The sequence below is a fragment of the Erpetoichthys calabaricus genome, chromosome 9 (assembly GCF_900747795.2).
Source record: "Erpetoichthys calabaricus chromosome 9, fErpCal1.3, whole genome shotgun sequence".
NCBI classification, from domain to species: domain Eukaryota; kingdom Metazoa; phylum Chordata; class Cladistia; order Polypteriformes; family Polypteridae; genus Erpetoichthys; species Erpetoichthys calabaricus.
This window is the reverse complement of record NC_041402.2, coordinates 12,243,507-12,264,945: the sequence shown is the minus strand read 5'-3', so window position 1 is coordinate 12,264,945 and position 21,439 is coordinate 12,243,507.

The window sequence follows — 21,439 nt, the reverse complement described above, 5'->3', positions numbered from 1 at the left end:
TATCTATCTATCTATCTATCTATCTATCTATCTATCTATCTATCTATCTATCTATCTATCTTATAGTGTCTGTTACATCTAATGTATTATATAGTGCCTTTCATATCTATCTATCTATCATGTCTTTTATATCTAATCTATTATATATTGCCTTTCATATCTATCTATCTATCTATCTATCTATCTATCTATCTATCTATCTATCTATCTATCTATCTATCTATCTATCTATCTATCATATAGTGTCTTTTACATCTAATCTATTATATAGTGCCTTTCATATCTATCTATCTATCATGTCTTTTATATCTAATCTATTATATATTGCCTTTCATATCTATCTATCTATCTATCTATCTATCTATCTATCTATCTATCTATCTATCTATCTATCTATCTATCTATCTATCTATCTATCTATCTATCATATAGTGTCTTTTACATCTAATCTATTATATAGTGCCTTTCATATCTATCTATGTATTATGTCTTTTACATCTAATCTATTATATATTGCCTTTCATATCTATCTATCTATCTATCTATCTATCTATCTATCTATCTATCTATCTATCTATCTATCTATCTATCTATCTATCTATCTATCTATCTATCTATCTATCTATCTAGTGATTTTCCAACACATTTCCAGACTGATGGAGGGTAAAGACTTACTTTTGCTTCTTTGAATGACCCGTATGCAGTTCTGTCATCCCTGTGGTTTTTCTGGACCCTTTTCCGGTGTTTCCGAGTGGTATGTGCAGGTCTGTCCAGGTGTGCGTATCGCCTGGGGTTACAGTGTGGTGACAGATGGCAGCATATTTGCTTCTAACGGCTCTTCTTGTACTAGTTAATGATTTACCTCTCCATTGCACACACACACACACACACACGCACACACACACACACACACACACACACACACTCGTCACCCTTTCATGCCATCCTACTGAAGAAGCAGCCGAGCCGAGTTTTTAGCATGTGGTTTGTGTGACACGGCGGAGGCTTCTCATTGGCGGAGTTTTTCACATGAATGCAGCACACCTGAATCTGCCAAGCTAAAGTGGCACCGTGACTGGGTGCTGACGTCAGTGAAGTGGTGGGCGCTTGTGATCTGCACTCTGTAGATTGGTTTCTAGGAAAAGAAACTTCGTAGAATTTCTTACCACAGCCGAAAAAAGTGAGCGCTTGCAGCAGAAATGCTTACAGGTTAACCTGTGGAGTCAAGTCGAGTCGAGTTTGTGCTCATGTGGACTCACAGTTACTTCCACGTCTCTTCAGAACAGTTGGCAAACATTTTGGATACGATAGTTATCAATATAAATTCTTCTCAATACAAATGATTACATTTTTTGTTGATTTTTTTTAAGTTTGTCCTGTGTCACTACTACACGGGCAGAGCCGCGGGGCACAGCTAGTAATTCAAATAACGGAGCTCTTATTATAATGTGTGTTGATGTGACAATTGTATGACACCTCTAAAGTGATGAATCAGATGTACAAATTGTATTTTATTTTATTTTTTTTTATCTTTTACTGAATTTATTAAAAGCAAGTAACATTCCATACACACAAGCGTATTCTAGAATGTTATTGATCAGATCCTGTCGGGTTTTGCTCAGATCATCTAAGTGAGAATTTGATTTTTTCCAATTTCAGATAGTATAGAACATCAGTTACCCATCCATCCATCCATCCATTTTCCAACCTGCTGAATCTGAACACAGGGTCACGGGAGTCTGCTGGAGCCAATCCCAGCCAACACAGGGCACACGGACTTAAAAGAGGTGAGTTAAGATTCTTCAAGTTTAGCAAAATAAGTCTATGTGCCAATAGTGTAGTGAGGGCCATTACAGGTTGTTTGTCCTTCTCCACTTGAAGCCCCTCTGTGTGCCCCCCAAACACAGCTGTTAGTGGATTAGGAGGGATTGTGACACCGAGGCTGTCTGACAGGCAGTCAAAGATTTGGGTCCAGATGTTAATTCAGTGCTCCCCTAACACATGTGACCCAGTGAGGCTGGAGCTTGATTGCAACGTTCACAGGTTGGATCTTGCCCTGGAAACATTTTGGATACAGTAGTCTCCCGCTTAAGTACGCAACTTGAACCTGCGAAGTTTGCACGTACTTAGCCGCCACTCCCAAATAGCTTGCATTTCGCTATGATGTCAAAGAAACCAAACGGCAAGCGTCTCAATGAGTCTCAACGCTGCAAAATTATCTCGAAGCTAAGCAAAACGTCTGCTCCCAGTAAGAGGGCCATAGCGTGTTCTCAACATCGAGGATCGGCTGCTCTGCTCTGAAGTTCAAATTGAAGCTGATGATACATTCGATGATCTTTAGAAATCGTTTGAATCATTTCAGAGCAAGATCTGGGCTGTCTCCCTCAAAGCCAAACGCAAGAAACTTCAAAACCTTCGCCAAATGACGATTCATGACATGTTTAACTAATAAATCTTGAGCCCAGAATTTTAGGGAAAAATATGCGTACTTAAACGGGAGGCTACTGTAATTTCAAACGAGAGAGATGTGCTCGATAAAAGATTTTAAGTTGAATAATTGACTGCTTTATGCATATGGCGCTCGAGTGAATTGTGTGTGTGGCTGCCTTCCTCTCCTTTTCTGAAATGTTGAATGAGAGATCCTTTTCCCATTGTACTCTGGGATCTTTAAAAGGGAGGGATATTAGAGAAATGCTGTCTGAGTCCTCAAGACTGATCAGTATCTCGGACGGAATAGAAATAAGTGGGAGGTGAGGACAACTGAGCAGATTTTGTTGAGCAAAGTTTCTAATTTGAAGAAAAGTGGAAACATTGTGTTGATGGGAGACTACATTTGGAGTGTAATTGTTCATAGGATGTCTTCAGACAGGATGCCAGCTTGGGTCGAGAATGACGGGGGAAAGACGGGTCATGTGGGTGCACTGTATCTCCGCTCTCGACCCTCCATGCTCTGTGAAGATCCGTCCACAGATTCACATATATAAACCTCGTCACAACTTTCACTTCCTCTACGTAGTCAAGTTTGAGTGCCTTCTTGACGCTCCACTAGACGCCACGAGTGACCACGATGGGACTGTTCAGTGAAACCTCACTAAACGATCTCATCGGTGGTGACGACAGGTGGTGTGTTCAATGGGCTGGGACTTCATCAGTGGAAGTTAATGACTCTCACTTACTGGGAATTACTTGTTCCTGGGGAAAAATTGTAAGCCGTGCTCTCCATCATGAATAGAACTGGACGACTTACTGATTGTGTGTGTGGACATCTAATGACAACAGACAGATAGACAGAAAGGAAAGGCACTATATAATAGATAGATAGATAGATAGATGTGAAAGGCACTATATAATAGATAGATAGACAGATAGATATGAAAGGCACTATGGGTGTGGGTTCGCTTCCCAATTCCTCCCTGTGTGGGTAGCGCTTTGAGTACTGAGAAAAGCGCTATATAAATGTAATGAATTATTATTATTATTATTGTTATAGAAGATATGAATGGCACTATATGATAGATAGATAGACAGATAGATGCGAAAGGCTCTGTATGATAGATAGATAGATAGATAGATAGATAGATAGATATGAAACACTATATGATAGATAGATAGATAGATATGAAAGGCACTATATAATAGATAGATAGATAGATAGATAGATAGAAAGATAGATAGATAGATAGATAGATAGATATGAAAGGCACTATATAATAGATAGATAAATAGATAGATATGAAAGGCACTATATGATAGATAGATATGAAAGGCACTATATTATAGATAGATAGATAGATACATACATAGATATGAAAGGCACTATATAATAGATAGATAGATAGATATGAAACACTATATGATAGATAGATATGAAAGGCACTCTTTGATAGATAGATAGATAGATAGATAGATAGATAGATAGATGTAAAAGGCACTATATGATAGATAGATAGATAGATAGATAGATATGAAAGGCACTATATAATAGATAGATAGATAGATAGATAGATAGATAGATAGATATGAAAGGCACTATATAATAGATAGATATGAAAGGCACTATATGATAGATAGATAGATACATAGATATGAAAGGCACTATATAATAGATAGATAGATAGATATGAAACACTATATGATAGATAGATATGAAAGGCACTCTTTGATAGATAGATAGATAGATAGATAGATAGATGTAAAAGGCACTATATGATAGATAGATAGATATGAAAGGCACTATATAATAGATAGATAGATAGATAGATAGATATGAAAGGCACTATATAATAGGTAGATAGATAGATAGATAGATAGATATGAAAGGCACTATATAATAGATAGATAGATAGATAGGTAGAAAGATAGATAGATAGATAGATAGATAGATAGATAGATAGATAGATAGATAGATAGATAGATAGATAGATATGAAAGGCACTATATAATAGATTCATAGGTAGATAGAAAGATATGAAAGGCACTATATAATAGATAGATAGGTAGATAGATAGGTAGATAGATAGATATGGCTCTGTACTTGTGATATTTTTATTTTACTGTTATGCTGTATTTAGGATTACTTGTATTCTGTTCTGTGTATTGTATTGTATTTACCCCTTTTTTTTGACACCCATTACACACCCAACCTACCTGGAAAGGGGTCTCTCTTTTTGCGGGGGGGGGGAGCTTTTTCTTGTCAAGGCGTGGGGGCTGCGGGGGGGCTGTCAAGAGACAGGGCCTGTTACAGCACATTGCTGCACCTCTTGTGTGATTTTGGGCTATACAGAAATAAATTGCATTGTATTGTATTGTATATGAAAGGCACTATATCATAGATAGATCGATTGATCGATCGATGCCAAGACATTATCAATGTACAAATCTCTAAGTGATTTAATTCCAGATGTTTTTCAAATATTAAAAAGTGTAAATTTGAGAGGGTGGAAAGCGGTGGTTATCATGCAGCGGTGCCACAGATAAAAACTTCTCTATTTTGAAGTTCTTCCTACATTGGTTCCATATTCTAAGTGAGTGAAGCGCATTTGGGTTGTTAGTATATTGACGATAACTGGTATTTATTGGGTTACAAAGCAAGGAATATAAAGAGGTACTGCAGGATTTCATTTCTATTGCGGACCAAGCCTGTGTGTGTTCATCCATTTGTGTCCGTGTCCAGGTTGTCATTACTTGTATTGTATGTTTGCCGTCCAGTAATTAAACTGAAGATGAGGTAGTGCCGTGCTACCTTCTGATTTTGGTCGTTGTTGAATCGCCCTTTGGATGAGTGGATTTTTCAGATTCCAAATAAATGAGGTTATGATTGAATCTAATTTCTTAAAAATAACTTGTTAATGTACGGTTAATGGGGATTTTTTGGAAATAGCAAAAGAAGCTTAGGAAGGCCAGTGTTAATTCTCCCCGCTAATGTGAGATGAAGGGTTGACCATCTGTGCAAGTCTCATTTAACTTTGTCCATGCAAACAGCAGTATTTTGTTTATAAATAGCTTTATGTTTACTTGTGATGTTTACCCCTAGATATTTAAACTGATGTGTGATAATAAAAGGGAAGGAGTCCAATCTAATGGTGTCTGCTTGAGAATTCACTGGGAAGAGCACACTGTAATTAATTGTGAGTCCAGAAATCTTTTGAAATTCTGCTAGCACTGTTAGGACTGCAGGCTCAGTATGTTTTGGGTCTGATATCTACAGTACCATTAGTGCCATATCATCTGCATGTAGAGATATTTTCTGTTCCAGTCCTTCTCTGAAAATCCCCTTTATCTCTGATGCATTGTATTTTAAGAGGAACAATGCCGCGTATTTTGCACTGAAAGACTTTTTTTGGGGTTTTTCTGTCACTTTACATTGGCTAAATGTTCGTCACTTGTCAGGGTACTTGCCGACAGGTCAGGAATATCTTGGCCAGTCATGCCCATTGTGCATTAACTGAGCAACGAGGCAGTACATCCAGTTTTCGTATGGTGTGGGTGCCCACACAGGACATAAAACAGAGCATATTTTCGCCAACATAAAAAGTCAATTTGCAGCCATGCCCAGTTCTCCTAACGTAATTGGAGCAAATCGACTGCACACTTATTGCAATAAGGGTGCCTAGCGAGGATGAAGCTACTGTGATTAAAAGGTGAGGGTGGCAAACATCACGTCTTCATGGCCTGGGCCAGTATTTGGAGGTAACGTAGCTCTGGCAGATGTGACGGTGCTGCACATGATGGCTGGCTTGTTGGTGAGGTACTGTGGCCAGCTGGCCCCTCAGTGTTTCATATGGCCTTTCCTATTCATTGTAACAGCAATCGCATCATTACATGTGCCAGGTGATGGCAGCTGCCCGCTCAGATGCCCTTCCCTGACCCCCTGGACGCAGAGGAGAGGCGCTATAATGCCACCCATGATCCCAGTTGTGGAGCACAGCCAGATGCTCTTGAATACAGGAGGCGGGGCTTTGATGTGTCAGCTGGGAGGCGGCTCTACCAGCCAATGAAGTTCTGCAGCGTCCTGATTGCATATGCATGAGGTTGATTAGCATGCTCCATATATGGATGTTTCAGGATGCCATTCGAGGCACACATTCACATCACAAGGCGATTGTGATTTATAAATTGCATAGAAATGTGTGTACATCAGATTTTTTAATTTTATTTTTGGCGTGCTGATTTTCCTGTCACGTGTAGATTTTCATCTGGAGTGGAGTCCAGCTCTCAATCCAAGTGAGAATCTGTGGCAGGACTTGATAAAGGCAATTCATTCACGATCACCATGCCACCTGACTGAGCTTGAGTAGTGTGGCAACAAAGAACGGGGAGACATTAAAGGGTCTTTTTCTGTTGCACAGTGTGAAAAAAGCCAAATGAAATCCGCAGGGATTCAGTGTTGTATAATAAGAAAATATGAGGAGTTTAGTGAAACAGAATGGCAGAGTCCAGATGAGAGAGACGTGAGCACACGGACTCAAGGCTATCATGGATGTCATCTACTAAATTCTGACTTGAAGGGGTGTACAGTTACGTGATGAAATATTTTGTGTTTTATGTTTGTAATTTGGACCACTTTGCAGAGATCAGTTTTCACTTCAACATTAAACAGTTTTTGTTTTTTTGTTCATCAGGATCAAAAAAATCCAAATTCAATCCACTGGGATTCAATGTTGTCCAACAATTACATGTGAAAACTTTCAAGGAGGGTGAATACAAGGTGGGGGGTCCAGAGCCTTTCCAGCAGCTCTAAACACACGCCAGGAGCCATCTCTGTATGGGATGCTTGCATGTCACATGCTGTAGAGCCACACTCCCGTGCCAATTCAGAATCTCCAGTTACCTGAAAGTGCGAATGTGGCATTCTCAAACCCAGCTGTGAACTGTGCCAGGGCCTAACCTGAGAGCACTGGGTGCTGCAGTGACTCAAAGGGAGACCATGAAAGTTTGAATGGTAAAGTACCAGGAAAAAAGATGTGGTCAAGAAACATGCTGAGTTTGTACAGGGAGTTCAAATGATCGATCATCAAAGTCCAAACTCAACGTTCAAAACAAGAGCAGAGTTTAAAGTCATGAATTCAAAAAAGATCATAAATGTTTGCTCACAAGTGCTAGCAGAATTCTTACCCGACTTAACAAAAGGATATATGTCTAAATGTCTGTCCAGTTGCTGTGTCTCTGTCATTCCAACAGATGGGGCATTGCAAATATTAATACTACTTTTATGAATCCCATACCAAATGGCATGTAACAGAGATATATGCATTGCATTGGTCATTCCAACAGATGGTGCATCGTAAACATTTGTAGTAAATAAATGAATTGCATTTGCCATTCCAACATTTGGTGAATCATAAACATTACCACTGTTTTTGTGAACCCCATACCAAAAGGCATATAACAGAGATGTATGCATTGTGTTTGTCCTTCCAACAGATGGTCCACCTCATACACTAACACTAGTCTTATGAATCCCATAGCAAATGGCATATAACATAGACATATGCATTGCATTGATCATTCCAACAGATGGTGCATCACAAACATTTCTAGTAATAAAATGAATTGCATTTGTCATTCCAACATTTGGTGGATCACAAACATTACCACTGCTTTTATGAATCCCATACCAAAAGGTATATAACACAGACTTATGCATTGCATTTGTCATTCCAAAAGATGGCACATCACATACATTAACAGTACTTTTATGAACCCCATACAAAATGTCATATAACAGAGACATTTGAATTACATTGGTCATTCCAACAGATGGTGCATCACAAACATTTCTAGTAATAAAATGAATTGCATTTGTCATTCCCACATTTTTTGCATTGCAAACATTACCACTGCTTTCATGAATCCTATACCAAATATCGTACAGAGACATACTGTATGCATTGCATTTGTCATTCCATCAGATGGTGCATCAAAAACATTACTACTGCTTGTATTAATCCCACACAGAAAAGCTAATAACAGAGAACATGACTTTCATTTGTCATTCCAACAGATGGTGCACCACATACATTAACGCTACTGTGATGAATCCCATACCAAATGGTGTATAACAGAAACATACTGTATGCATTGCATTGGTCATTCCAACAGATGGCTCATCACAAACATTTCTACCAATAAAATGAATTGCATTTGCCATTCCAACATTTGGTTCATCACAAACATTACTACTGCTTTTATGAATCCCATATCAAATGGCATATAACAGAGTATATGCAATGCATTGGTCATTGCAACAGATGACCATCACAAACATTTCTAGTAATAAAGTGAATTGCATTTGCCATTCCAACATTTGGTGCATCACAAACATTACTACTGCTTTTATGAATCCCATATCAAATGGCATATAACAGAGTATATGCAATGCATTGGTCATTGCAACAGATGACCATCACAAACATTTCTAGTAATAAAATGAATTGCATTTGTCATTCCAACATTTTTTTGCATTGCAAACATTAGCACTACTTTTATGAGTCCTATACCAAATATCATATAACAGAGACATATGCATTTGTATTTGTCATTCCAACAGATGGTGCATCACATACATTTATAGTGTAGTATATTGTGCCATCTGCATTTTAGTGCTATATACATTATAAAATACATTCCAATAGATGGTGCGCTGCAAACAGTATATTGATTATTTAGATTTTAACCTTTCTTTGATTAGCTGGGTAGGACAGCTACTCTTTGATAACTGAAGAACGCACACGCCAGTTCTTATTTATGGTCACTCGGATGACGTCACCCACTGGGTGCAATCATCTAATGATGGAAAATTTTTAACTTCCCCAAAACAGTTTTTAGAGCAAAATGAATACTTTCATTAGATTTCTTAGGGTCTAAAACTTCAGAATAGATGTACAGTTTGTCCAGTCTCCTGTTATAACAGGTACAAAACCGGAGATAGACAGAGATGGACAGATACTGTACATCATAGGGTCCACTCACAGACACCCACGCACACAAACAGGTGTCCCCACTCAGACACATAATTTGAAACATTGGAATTTCCAGTCTGCCTAACCTGCACACCTCTAGGCGTAACGGAGAAAAGCCCATGTTGGATTTGGGGCCTACCGGGCGTGCAAACTCCACGTTAACAATAGCCGAGCACAGGTTTTCAATCCAGATCACTGGAAAAATGAGCAATAAATAAATAAATTAGTTAAACTTATCAGAACCTCCCCTGCCAGCTGGGATGGTCCATGTTGTCCCCAGCCCTGTGGCCTCAGGGGTGCAGACTGCAGCTGTGAAGAATGTGCAGGCCCCGTGACTACAGGTCACTTCAGGTCAAATGTGGCAAACCCATTTGAAATGTGAACTTGCAACGTATAAATATGTTCAGGATTTGTCGATGGTTTAAATTAGAAAAAGCAGATTATGTGTCAATGTTATAAATTCAGTATATCATCGTGGCATACAGTAAGCATTCTAGATTGACAGAAAGACACACTAAGGAAATGACGGTGTCACTTGTCCCCGTTTTACCCGGTGCTCACTTCCTGCGGACTTCTTCAGGGTCCGTTCTGTTTTTAGGCTCGTCTGTCCAATACGCCAAACTGCAGTGCGTGTGTGATGTGAGAGCCAATGCACAGCACTAAACACACACACACACTCACACTCACATAATTCAAAGACTGAATGTCAGTTTCTTGTGTTTTTCCAGGACACAAAAATGGCCAAAAAGCAGAGCAGACTCCCTGCTGGCTCACCCAGATAAGGTTCACAGCCCAGTGCTTACTGTGATGGCTGGCATTGGTCTACCAAGAGGGGCTTTGGCATCAAAAGTGCTGCAATAATGGAATCCCCCCCACCCCCCCCCCCCCCCCCCCCCCCCAAAAAAAAATCATCCATGAGGGTTATGTTCCGGAAAAAAAAAACTACTGATATGGAAAATGAAGACACAGGAGCATTGATCCTATGGATAAAATACAATATAATACAATACAATTTATTGTATTGTATGTACAATGTATTGTAAAATCACACAGGAAGTGCCGCAATGGGCTTTAACAGGCCCTGCCTCTTGACAGCCCCCCAGCCTTGACTCTCCAAGAAGACAAGGAAAAACTCCCAAAAAAACCTTTTGTAGGGAAAAAATGGAAGAAACCTCAGGAAAGGCAGTTCAAAGAGAGACCCCTTTCCAGGTAGGTTGGACGTGCAGTGGGTGTCAAAAAGAAGGGGGTCAATACAATACAATACGATACAATGCACAGAACAGAACAAATCCTCAATAAAAAAATAAAAAATTTTTTAGAAGTACGGAGCAGAATTTAACAGTAGATGATATCACATAAGAAGATTTGGATAATTTTAGACTCCTGGAGACCTCATCCATCAAGCTGCCTCCCCCATTTGGCCATTACAAATAGTGTTGGGTCAGCCAATCCGATGAAAGGACCCCTCTTTCTCACGATTCCTGTGATCCTCCATCAGGGATGACTTTACCTTAGGCAGGCAAAACAACTTGGCAGGTGGGCCGTGGCACCAAGTGCCACATTTGAGTACCGAGAAGAGAAACAGAATAGGTGAGGGTTAGTATCCAATTCTAACTATCATGTTACTTATGTTTTAGTGCTAATGACTAACAACAGAGATGCAGTCTGCACAGTTAATCAGCAGCTCTAGTCAGGGTGTGCTAAACTGAAGTCGTGAGTCTTCAGCCAGGATTTAAAAGCTGAGACTGAAGGGGCATCTCTTATAGTAGCAGGCAGACCATTCCACAGTTTAGGGGCCCTGTAACTAAAAGCTCGACCTCCCATTGTTATTTTATTAATCCTTGGAATCATAAGCAGACCAGCATCTTGAGATCTTAATGTGGGCTCAGGTTTGTAAGTCATGATAAGTTCATACAAGTAAGCTGGACCTCGGCCATTTAATGCTTTATATGTTAAAAGGAGGATTTTGATATCTGCCCTAAAGTTAACCGGGAGCCAGTGTAAGGATTTAAGAACTGGAGTTATGTGTTCGTATTTTCTTGTTCTTGTAATAATTCTTGCAGCCGCATTTTGTATTAACTGGAGGCTGTATAAAGAACAGTTTGAACATCCAGTGAACACCGCATTGCAGTAGTCAATCCTACTAGAGATAAATGCATGAATTAATTTCTCAGAATCCTGTTTATTTAGAATGCGTCTTAATTTCCTAACATTTTTAAGATGGAAGAAACATGTTTTGGACAACTATGTAATATGCACTTTAAATGACATGCTAGAGTCAAAGATAACTTCTACATTGTGGGCTGATTCAGTAAAATCAATTGGGATTCCAACTGAGTTAAATGATGACAAAATATTATTATGATCAGCATCATTCCCTCCAACAATTAACATCTCTGTTTTATCTGTATTTAAAGACAAGTAGTTCTCATCCATCCACTCCTTTAATTCGCTAACACAACTAATTAAAGACAACATCGGACAAACTTCATTTGATTTAAATGAAAGGTATAACTGGGTGTCATCTGCATACGAGTGAAAGTTAACATTATGTTTCCTAATGAGAGATCCCAGTGGAAGCATGTAAAGTGAAAACAGTAAAGGTCCCAGTACTGAGCCCTGCGGGACACCATATTGAACTTCTGTGTATAATGATGGAGTCCTGACAGCACATTTCTGTACATATTGGAATCGATTTGATAAATAAGAACTAAAACAAGCGAGCACGGTGCCTGTAAGCCCAACATCATTTTCTAGCCTGTGCAGTAAAATAGAATGGTCGATGGTGTCAAATGCTGCACTTAAGTCCAACAACATAATTACAGTGGAGTTTCCTTCATCAGAGGATATCAGAATTTCGTTTACAACCTGCATTAGTGCCGTTTCTGTACAATGACCAGTGCGAAAACCAGACTGGAATTTCTCAAATAAATTGTAATGCGTAAGGTGTGACTGAAGCTGACTGGCGACTACTTTTTCTAGTACTTTAGAGAGAAGCGGTAGATTTGAAATAGGCCTATAATTATTTAGTATGTGTGGCTCTAGGTCTGACTTTTTAAGTAATGGATTAATGACTGACACTTGTAGTGTATCAGGTACTGTGCCATGCAATAATGAACTAAATGGGGTTACACCGAGTCCACTATACACTTCAGCTACTCATCATTACCATGAAGACATAACATCGTGTTCCAAAAATCAACTAAGCTCATCCCGACACATTTGTGCCTTTACAAAACACTTTGATTATGGCTATAAATTATTGCCATTGAAAATGTATTCAATTTATCGGAAAATAAAAAACAGGGTAGAACACAAGGAATATTATCAGAACATGGAGACTTCTTAATAAGACTGAAGTTATGAGAGTGAAGGTAGGAAATAACAAACACATGACCAGTGACCAACTCCGGCTTGTGTGGGGGCGAGTGGGCAGAACTTATGGGGGTTTGTACTTGTCAGACAGGATGCCAGCTTGGGTTGGGGGTCAGGTGGATGCACTGTATCTCCGCTCTCGACCCTCCATGCTCTGTAAAAATCCTTCTGCAGTTTCACTTTTGGAAACCTAATCACAACTTTCACTTCCTCCACATAGTCAAGTTTGATCGTCTTCTTGACGCTCCACTAAACGCAGGACCGATCAGTGAAACCTCACTGAACCATCGCATCGGTGGTAACGACGGGGCAGGGCAGGGCAGGGACTTAATCAGTGGAAGTTGATGGCTACCACTTACTGGGAATTATTTCTCATGGGGAACAATTGCACGACTTGGACGACTTACTGACGCCTCTCGATGCTGGGTGGACACACATTGATGTATTCAGTATCCGTGTGTGTGTGTATGTGTGTGTGTGCAGCCCTGGACGTCTAATGACATAACAGATAGATAGATAGATAGATAGATAGATAGATAGATAGATAGATAGATAGATAGATAGATAGATAGATAGATAGATAGATAGATAGATAGATAGATAGAAAGATAGAAAAGTCACTATATAATAGATAGATAGATAGATAGATAGATAGATAGACTAGATAGATAGATAGATAGATAGACAGAAAAGTTACTATAAGATAGATAGATAGAAAAGTAGATAGATAGATAGATAGATAGATAGATAGATAGATAGATAGATAGATAGATAGGAAAGGCACTATATAATAGATAGATAGATAGATAGATAGATAGATAGATAGAAAAGTCACTATATGATAGATAGATAGATAGATAGATAGATAGATAGATAGATAGATAGATAGATAGATAGGAAAGGCACTATATAATAGATAGATAGATAGAAAGTCACTATATGATAGATAGATAGATAGATAGATAGAAAAGTCACTATAAGATAGATAGATAGATAGATAGATAGATAGATAGATAGATAGATAGATAGATAGATAGATAGATAGATAGATAGGAAGATAGATAGATAGATAGATAGATAGATAGGAAAGGCACTATATAATAGATAGATAGATAGAAAAGTCACTATATGATAGATAGATAGATAGATAGATAGATAGATAGATAGATAGAAAAGTCACTATAAGATAGATAGATAGATAGATAGATAGATAGATAGATAGATAGATAGATAGATAGATAGATAGATAGATAGGAAAGGCACTATATAATAGATAGATAGATAGAAAAGTCACTATATGATAGATAGATAGATAGATAGAAAAGTCACTATAAGATAGATAGATAGATAGATAGATAGATAGATAGGAAAGGCACTATATAATAGATAGATAGATAGATAGAAAAGTCACTATATGATAGATAGATAGATAGATAGAAAAGTCACTATAAGATAGATAGATAGATAGATAGATAGATAGATAGATAGATAGATAGATAGATAGATAGATAGATAGATAGGAAAGGCACTATATAATAGATAGATAGATAGAAAAGTCACTATATGATAGATAGATAGATAGATAGATAGATAGATAGATAGATAGATAGAAAAGTCACTATATGATAGATAGATAGATAGATAGATAGGAAAGGCGCTATATAATAGATAGATAGATAGATAGATAGATAGATAGATAGATAGATAGATAGATAGATAGATAGATAGATAGTGTGGCAAGTGGCTGGGGGTGGTTCCCAGCCCGGACGCCCAGGAGGACCAGAGGAGAGATTACGCCTCCTTCAGACCACGAGGGGGGCGACCGCCCTGGTGTCTTTGGGGACCACGGGAACATAGCTTTGAAGCTCAACCCTATAGGGGCCCATAGTCACCGCCAGAGGGCACCCCAATGCCTGAGGAGCCCTGGCCCTCAGCATTTCCACCACACCAGGAAGTGCTGGGGGAAGAAGACCAGGGACACCTGGAGTGCTTCCGGGTGCACAACCGGTACTTCCACCACACTTGGGAGTGCTGGCGGAAGCTAATCGGGAGGCACCTGGAGCACACGTGTGTATAAAAGGGGCCGCCTCCCTCCATTCAATGGCTTGAGTCGGGAGGAAGAGAGACGGAGCTTGGAGGAGAGGAGTGGAGGCGGCCTGAAGTAAGGGAAAGGCATTTTTGAGGCCTGGAGTTTTGGGGTCGTGTGTCACTTTATAAATAATAATAATGTATAATACACGTGTGTTTGGTGAACCATCGTACCATCTGGGCCAGTTACCACAATAGATAGATAGAAAGATAGATATGAACGGCACTGTATGACAGATAGATAGATGGATATGAAAGGCACTATATGACATGAATTTGAATTTGAATTGGACGACTTACTGATGACTCTCGATGCTGGGTGGGTACACATTGATGTATTCAGTGTCAGTGTGTGTGTGTGTGTGTGTGTGTGCAGCCCTGGACATCTAATGACATGATAGATAGATAGATAGATAGATAGATAGATAGATAGATAGATAGATAGATAGATAGATAGATAGATAGATAGATAGATAGATAACAGTATTTTTGGTGGACCCCAAACATGGTGTAGAAACATCTCAGTGATGATCAAGAGAATGGGGTGAAACTGAGTAACATTTTCAAGTGCTACTGCAAAATATCTGAATACTTTTGTCAATGTCATAAAGTCATATTTTTAGTACATTTTACAGGAGTCATGCTTGTTCCATACATACAAATACATACACCCATACTGGCACAAAAAAGGCTGCGGTTGCATCATCCAGGTGGGCGCTACACATTAGTGGTGGTTGAGGTGGGTCCCCACTCCCTGAAGAGCTTCTAGTAGCAAAACAATTGCTATATAAATGTAAAGAATTATTATTATTATTATTATTGTTATTATCTGTCCTCATCCTGCTGGATCTCTCCTCAGCCTTTCGACAAGATCATCATTCAGATGCTCCTTGCCGCCCTCTTTGGCCTTGGCATCACTGGGACTGCCCACGGGTTTTTTGAGCCCTTAGGGTTGAAGTGCATTTTATGCAAAGCATTGTGGGACTCTGGAACAAACTACCGAGACATGGAGTTGAAGTTGCAATTTGGACATTTAAGAAGAATCTGGTTGAGCTATTGGGTCGGCTTAGGTAGCAGCTGAACAAACGGGCTTGATGGACTGAATGGTCTCCTCTCGTCTGTCACATTTTTGATGTTCTTATGGAGTGGGATTGCTTCTTTTAGTTGAACCCGGAAGGGGATCCTCCGGTCACACGTGTGGTGACAACAAGAAGGCCATGCAGAATCCCCACCACGCTGTGAGCGTCCCCCCCCCCCCCTTTAGCATTTGAACCCGCAGATACTCAGACGTGAGGCAGCAACCCTGAATTGTGCCCACGGGCTGCCTGGCGCGACTTAAAACAAACCTTATCTGATCTTCTCGCACTTTTTGGATTTGCTTCTCCGTAATCTGAGTTTTGTATGCAGTTGGCATCAGAGTTGGCCTTTCTGTGTGGTATTTCAGAAAACATTCCGCCCTGGCAGTGTGTGCCTGGCATCACGTGCTCTGCCCTTCTTTGACTTTTCATGTTCATTTTTAAAAGCGTTCCAGAATGATTCATTTCACTCTTTTGCATAGAAAACAGAAATATCTTCTGAAGGGTTGCTTCCCAGCAATGCCAGCAGAGTGAGCGAGCGGCCGGCTGGCCGAGGAGATCTTAGTACATTTCGGAAACCCACAATTTTTTTTTTGTGCAGCGGCACATGATTCATGCAAAAGCTATTAAGGCAGAAATGGTGAAAAATATTCAAATCTAAGTCTGGTAACTGTGGCTTCTTTTTTCTTCTTTTAATGTTAAAAAAAGGGAAGAATTATTTATTCATCTTAACCACGGAAACCCATGACTTGCTGCTTGTAGATTAATTTCTTCGTCTCTCTCTCTCTCTCTTCTTATTTTGCAATCCTTCTTCTGTTTTTAAAATCTAATCTTTTTTTTTTTGTGTGGGCTGCCGACATCTGCCACCATTTGTGTAAGACGCTATATGAACGGGCGGGTCGTTTCTTTTCGGTGTTCATCCTCCTCGTGGCAATGCAGGTCACCTTGCAATCCTAAAAAATTGTTCAAGGCGCTATATGAATAATAATCCTGCTAGCTTTGTAGGGCTTCTTGCACTTTGGAAAATTGTGAAAGACACTATATAAGAGGAAGGCCATTTCTTTTCATTGTTAGTAACCCTGGCTGCATTGCAAAAAAAAAAAAATGAAAATTGGGAAGGGCGCTATATGATCGTGAATTCTTATCATTGTGAAATGAACAGCCTGGACACACACACACACAAAAAGGTTTGGGGCAGCCACCCAGATATTGTCCCTGGCAGCAGAAGGCTTTAGAATGAGCACTGAATCGACTCCTGAACTGAACTACTCCTCAAAACGTGGCGGCTTTAAAGGCCAGGACCGGAAGTGACATTCCTCTGAGCACCGGAACTAGAAGTGATGTATTTACGGGTGAATCAGGCAGATTTTCCCGTTTTTGGTCATTAGAGACAACAGAAGAGGGTTTAGTGCACCCCGTCACCCCCTGGCCTGGCATGGAATTACCTTCCCTTGGTCCACATGGCTCCCTCCTACTCATACGTGTGTGACATCATTAATAGTCCTGCTCGTATTATACAGACCTTTGTAGTTTAAACACATCCTGGTGAAAGGCGCTATATGAAAGGAAGTTATTTTCATTAATAATCCCGCTTGTCTTGTACAGACCCTTTTTAGGTAGTAGAAAATTGTGAACCAAATAGAGGACAAAGATAAAGTTTTGGGGGTTCCACCCTGTATATTGAACACCCCCCTGCTAACAATGACAGAGTAGTCATAAAGGGCTGAGACATTAACATAGACTGAACTGGTGCGTGGAGGGCGGCTTATTATATTTTCTTGGCAGGAAGAGGCGGGGTTAGTAGGGGAAGTGAGGTAGGCAGGAAGGCGTGGCATGGGCCTGGAAGTAGGAGGAGCTTTAGCTGGTCTTCCCTTTTTGAAGGTCTAAGAAAGAGGGAGGAAAGGCATTAGTGCTGTTGATCAGCCCCCGTCTCTGTGATTTACCTTCAGCTAAGCCCCTAAACTGCCTGCCATGCGCACGTGTGTGACACACTATATGAAAGAAAGTCATTTTCATTGTTAATCCTGCTTGTCTTGTACAGACTTTTTTATTCAGTAAAAACATGAAAGGTGCTTGTGAACCAAATAGAGGATAAAAGTTAAAATTTTGGGGGTTCCACCCTGTATATTGAGCCCCCCCCCCGCTAACAATGACAGAGTTATCATAAAGGGCTGAGACATTAACATAGACTGAACTGGTGAGTGGACGGTGGCTTCTTCTATTTTCTTGGCAGGAAGAGGCGGGGTTAGTAGGGGAAGTGAGGTAGGCAGGAAGGCGTGGCATGGGCCCAGAAGTAGGAGGAGCTTTAGCTGGTCTTCCCTTCTTGAAGGTCTAAGAAAGAGGGAGGAAATGCATTAGTGCTGTTGATCAGCCCCCGTCTCTGTGATTTACCTTCAGCTAAACCCCTAAACTGCCTGCCATGCGCACGTGTGTGACATACTATATGAAAGGAAGTTATTTTCATTAATAATCCCGCTTGTCTTGTACAGACTTTTTTAGGTAGTAAAACCTGAAAGGTGCTTGTGAACCAAATAGAGGATAAAAGATAAAGTTTTGGGGGTTCCACCCTATATATTAATCCCCCCAAACCCCCATACTAACAATGACAGAGTAATCATAAAGGACTGGGACATTAACATAGACTGAAGTGGTGAGTGGAGGGCGGCTTCTTATATTTTCTTGGCAGGAAGAGGCGGGATTAGGAGGGGAAGTGAGGTAGGCAGGAAGGCGTGGCATGGGCCAGGAAGTAGGAGGAGCTTTAGCTGGTCTTCCCTTCTTGAAGGTCTAAGAAAGAGGGAGGAAAGGCATTAGTGCTGTTGATCAGCACTTCAGCTTACTTCAGTTAAACCAGGGGTGTCCATCTCCTGTCCTGGTGGGCTGCAGTGGCTGCAGGTTCTCATTCTAACCCTTTTTCCTAATCAGTGCCCAGTTTTCACTGCTAATTAACTCCTCTGCCCTTCATTTTAATAGCCCTGTTTTTAAGGATTCAGCCCTCTGAATTGATTCCTTTCTTCATTAAATGGCAGCCACACAGAAATGAGACGTGAAAGGAGCCGACAGATGACCAGCTAAACTGGGATTTCAAACTCCAACCAATTTCACTCCAACCAGTTTCTTCATGAGAAACTGATTCTTGCTGTTAATTAAACCCGTTATTTAATTCTGAAAATTTCCAAAATTGTTGATTTTTCTATTTTTTCTAAGAACGCTGTCAAAATGTCTAGGGGGTCTCGGAGATCAACTTTACTGAGACCTTCACCTTTCTTTCTTTTCGGATATTGTGTGGTGGGCACAGGTGAGCTGGTCATGTGGCGGCTTGTTTTGTGTCTCATTCTTGTTTGGCTGCTAATTAAGGAAAAAGAGACAACTAAGGGGGTCTGAGTCAAGTGAATTAAAACGAAGGCAAAAGAAGTTAATTAGCAGCAAAAACTGGTCACTGATGAAGGAGATGGTTAGAATGAAAACCTGCAGCCACTGCGGCCCTCCAGGACCGGAGCTGGACACCCGTGAGCTAAACCCTTAGACTGCCTGCCATGTTCACGTGTGTGACGCACTATATGAAAGGAAGTTATTCTCATTATTAATCCTGCTTGTCTTGTACAGACCTTTTTAGGTAGTGAACAGTGAAAGGCGCTATATGATATGAACACCATGCATTAATTAAGGAGTTGAAAGGTGCTATATTAAAGGAACCTCTTACGAATAATCCTGTTTTCATCATAAAGATCCCTGCAATAGTGAACACTGTAAATGACACTATACTGTATCTAGGGAGATTCTTATTAATAGTACTGATTGTGTTGTGGATACCTGTGCAATAATGAAAAGGCGCTATATGAAAGGAAATTCTCATTAATAATTGTTGGTGCTATTGTAGTGACCTTTGAAATAATTAAAATTGCACAAGATGCTGCATAACAGGAAATTCGTCAGTCCTTATTATATAACGTTGCAATTACAGTTATGAAAGGCACTATATAAAAGGAAATTCTCATTAACAATCCTGGTTGTATTGTGGACTCCCTTACAGTAATGATGTGATAAAAAGGGAAAAACAGTTTCTTTGCATGATTAATCCTGATTGTATTGCAGAATGGCCAGCAATAGTGCGAGTTGTAAAGGGCGCTATATAAAATCAGATATTCATTAATAATTCTTGCTGTATGGCCGTGACCCTTGCTATAATGAGAAATGTGAAGGGCGCTGAGGTTAGAGATCTGCACTGGCAATCGGGAGGTTGCCAGTTCGAATCCCGTAAATGCCAACAGGAACTCTGCTCTGTTGGGCCCTTGAGCAAACGCTGAGCGCTTTGAGTAGTGAGAAAAGCGCTATATAAATGCAAAGAATTATTATTATTATTATAAAAGGAACGTGCTTTCATTGTTAAGAATCCTAATTACATTGTAGAGCCCATTGTAATAATATAAGTTGTGAATAGTGCTACTGTATACAGAAGGGAATTCTCCTAAATCATCCTTGGTGCATTGCAGAGACGCTTATAATAATTAAAACTGTGAAAGGCATTATATACCCTGAAAAGAATAGCTTTTTTATTGCTACTAATCCTGATTGTATTGTAAAGCCTGTTGTAGTAATAAAACTTGTGAAAGGCATTATATAATAGGGACATCTTTTATTGCTAATAATCCTAAGTGCACCGTAGCTACTGTCATTATAATGGAAATTGTGAAAGGCACTATATACCAGGAAACTCTTTTCATTGGTTATTCTGGTTGCATTGTAGAGCCCCTTGCAAAAAATGCCATTTGTGGAAGACATTATATGAAAGGACATCTTTTTCATTGTTAATACTCTTCATTGCATTCTAGCACCTTGCAATAATGAAAACTGTGAACGGTGCTATATAAAAGGAATGCCGTTACCTTTTGTTGTTAATCTTGATGAAAGTACAATAGTAGGAATTGTGAAAGGTGCAATATTTAAGGAAGGCTGCTTCTTTTGTTCATGATAAATTGATCCTGCACTTTGTTATAAATCCTGACTGCCTCGCAGTAATGTACGCTGAAAGGTGCTATAAAACAGACCATTTTATATTCTTGATAAAATTGTGAATACTGGCGTTAGTAATGCATTGCCTTATTCTTTAGCAATGTCCCTAATTTCCTTTCCAAAGCTCCTACACACAGTTCAAGCTCTGACAGTCATTTTCCTGCTTTTTATGGTTTTTCAATATGTGGAAGTTGTATTTCTTTTCTTTCCTCATGTTCATAATTGCTTTGATGGTGCAAACTGTGAAATGTGCAATGCAAGTCTGGCTGATTTTTTTTTGTTTCTTTTGTAATATTTCTGTCGGGTTATTGGCGAGACTGTAAGTTTTGCAATTTGAGAAGTGACTTATGAAAGGAGCTATACGAGTAATGCTGCGCATACCAGCGCTCGTCGCTGCTGCTGTCTTTTACTCGCTTTTATAATGTCAGA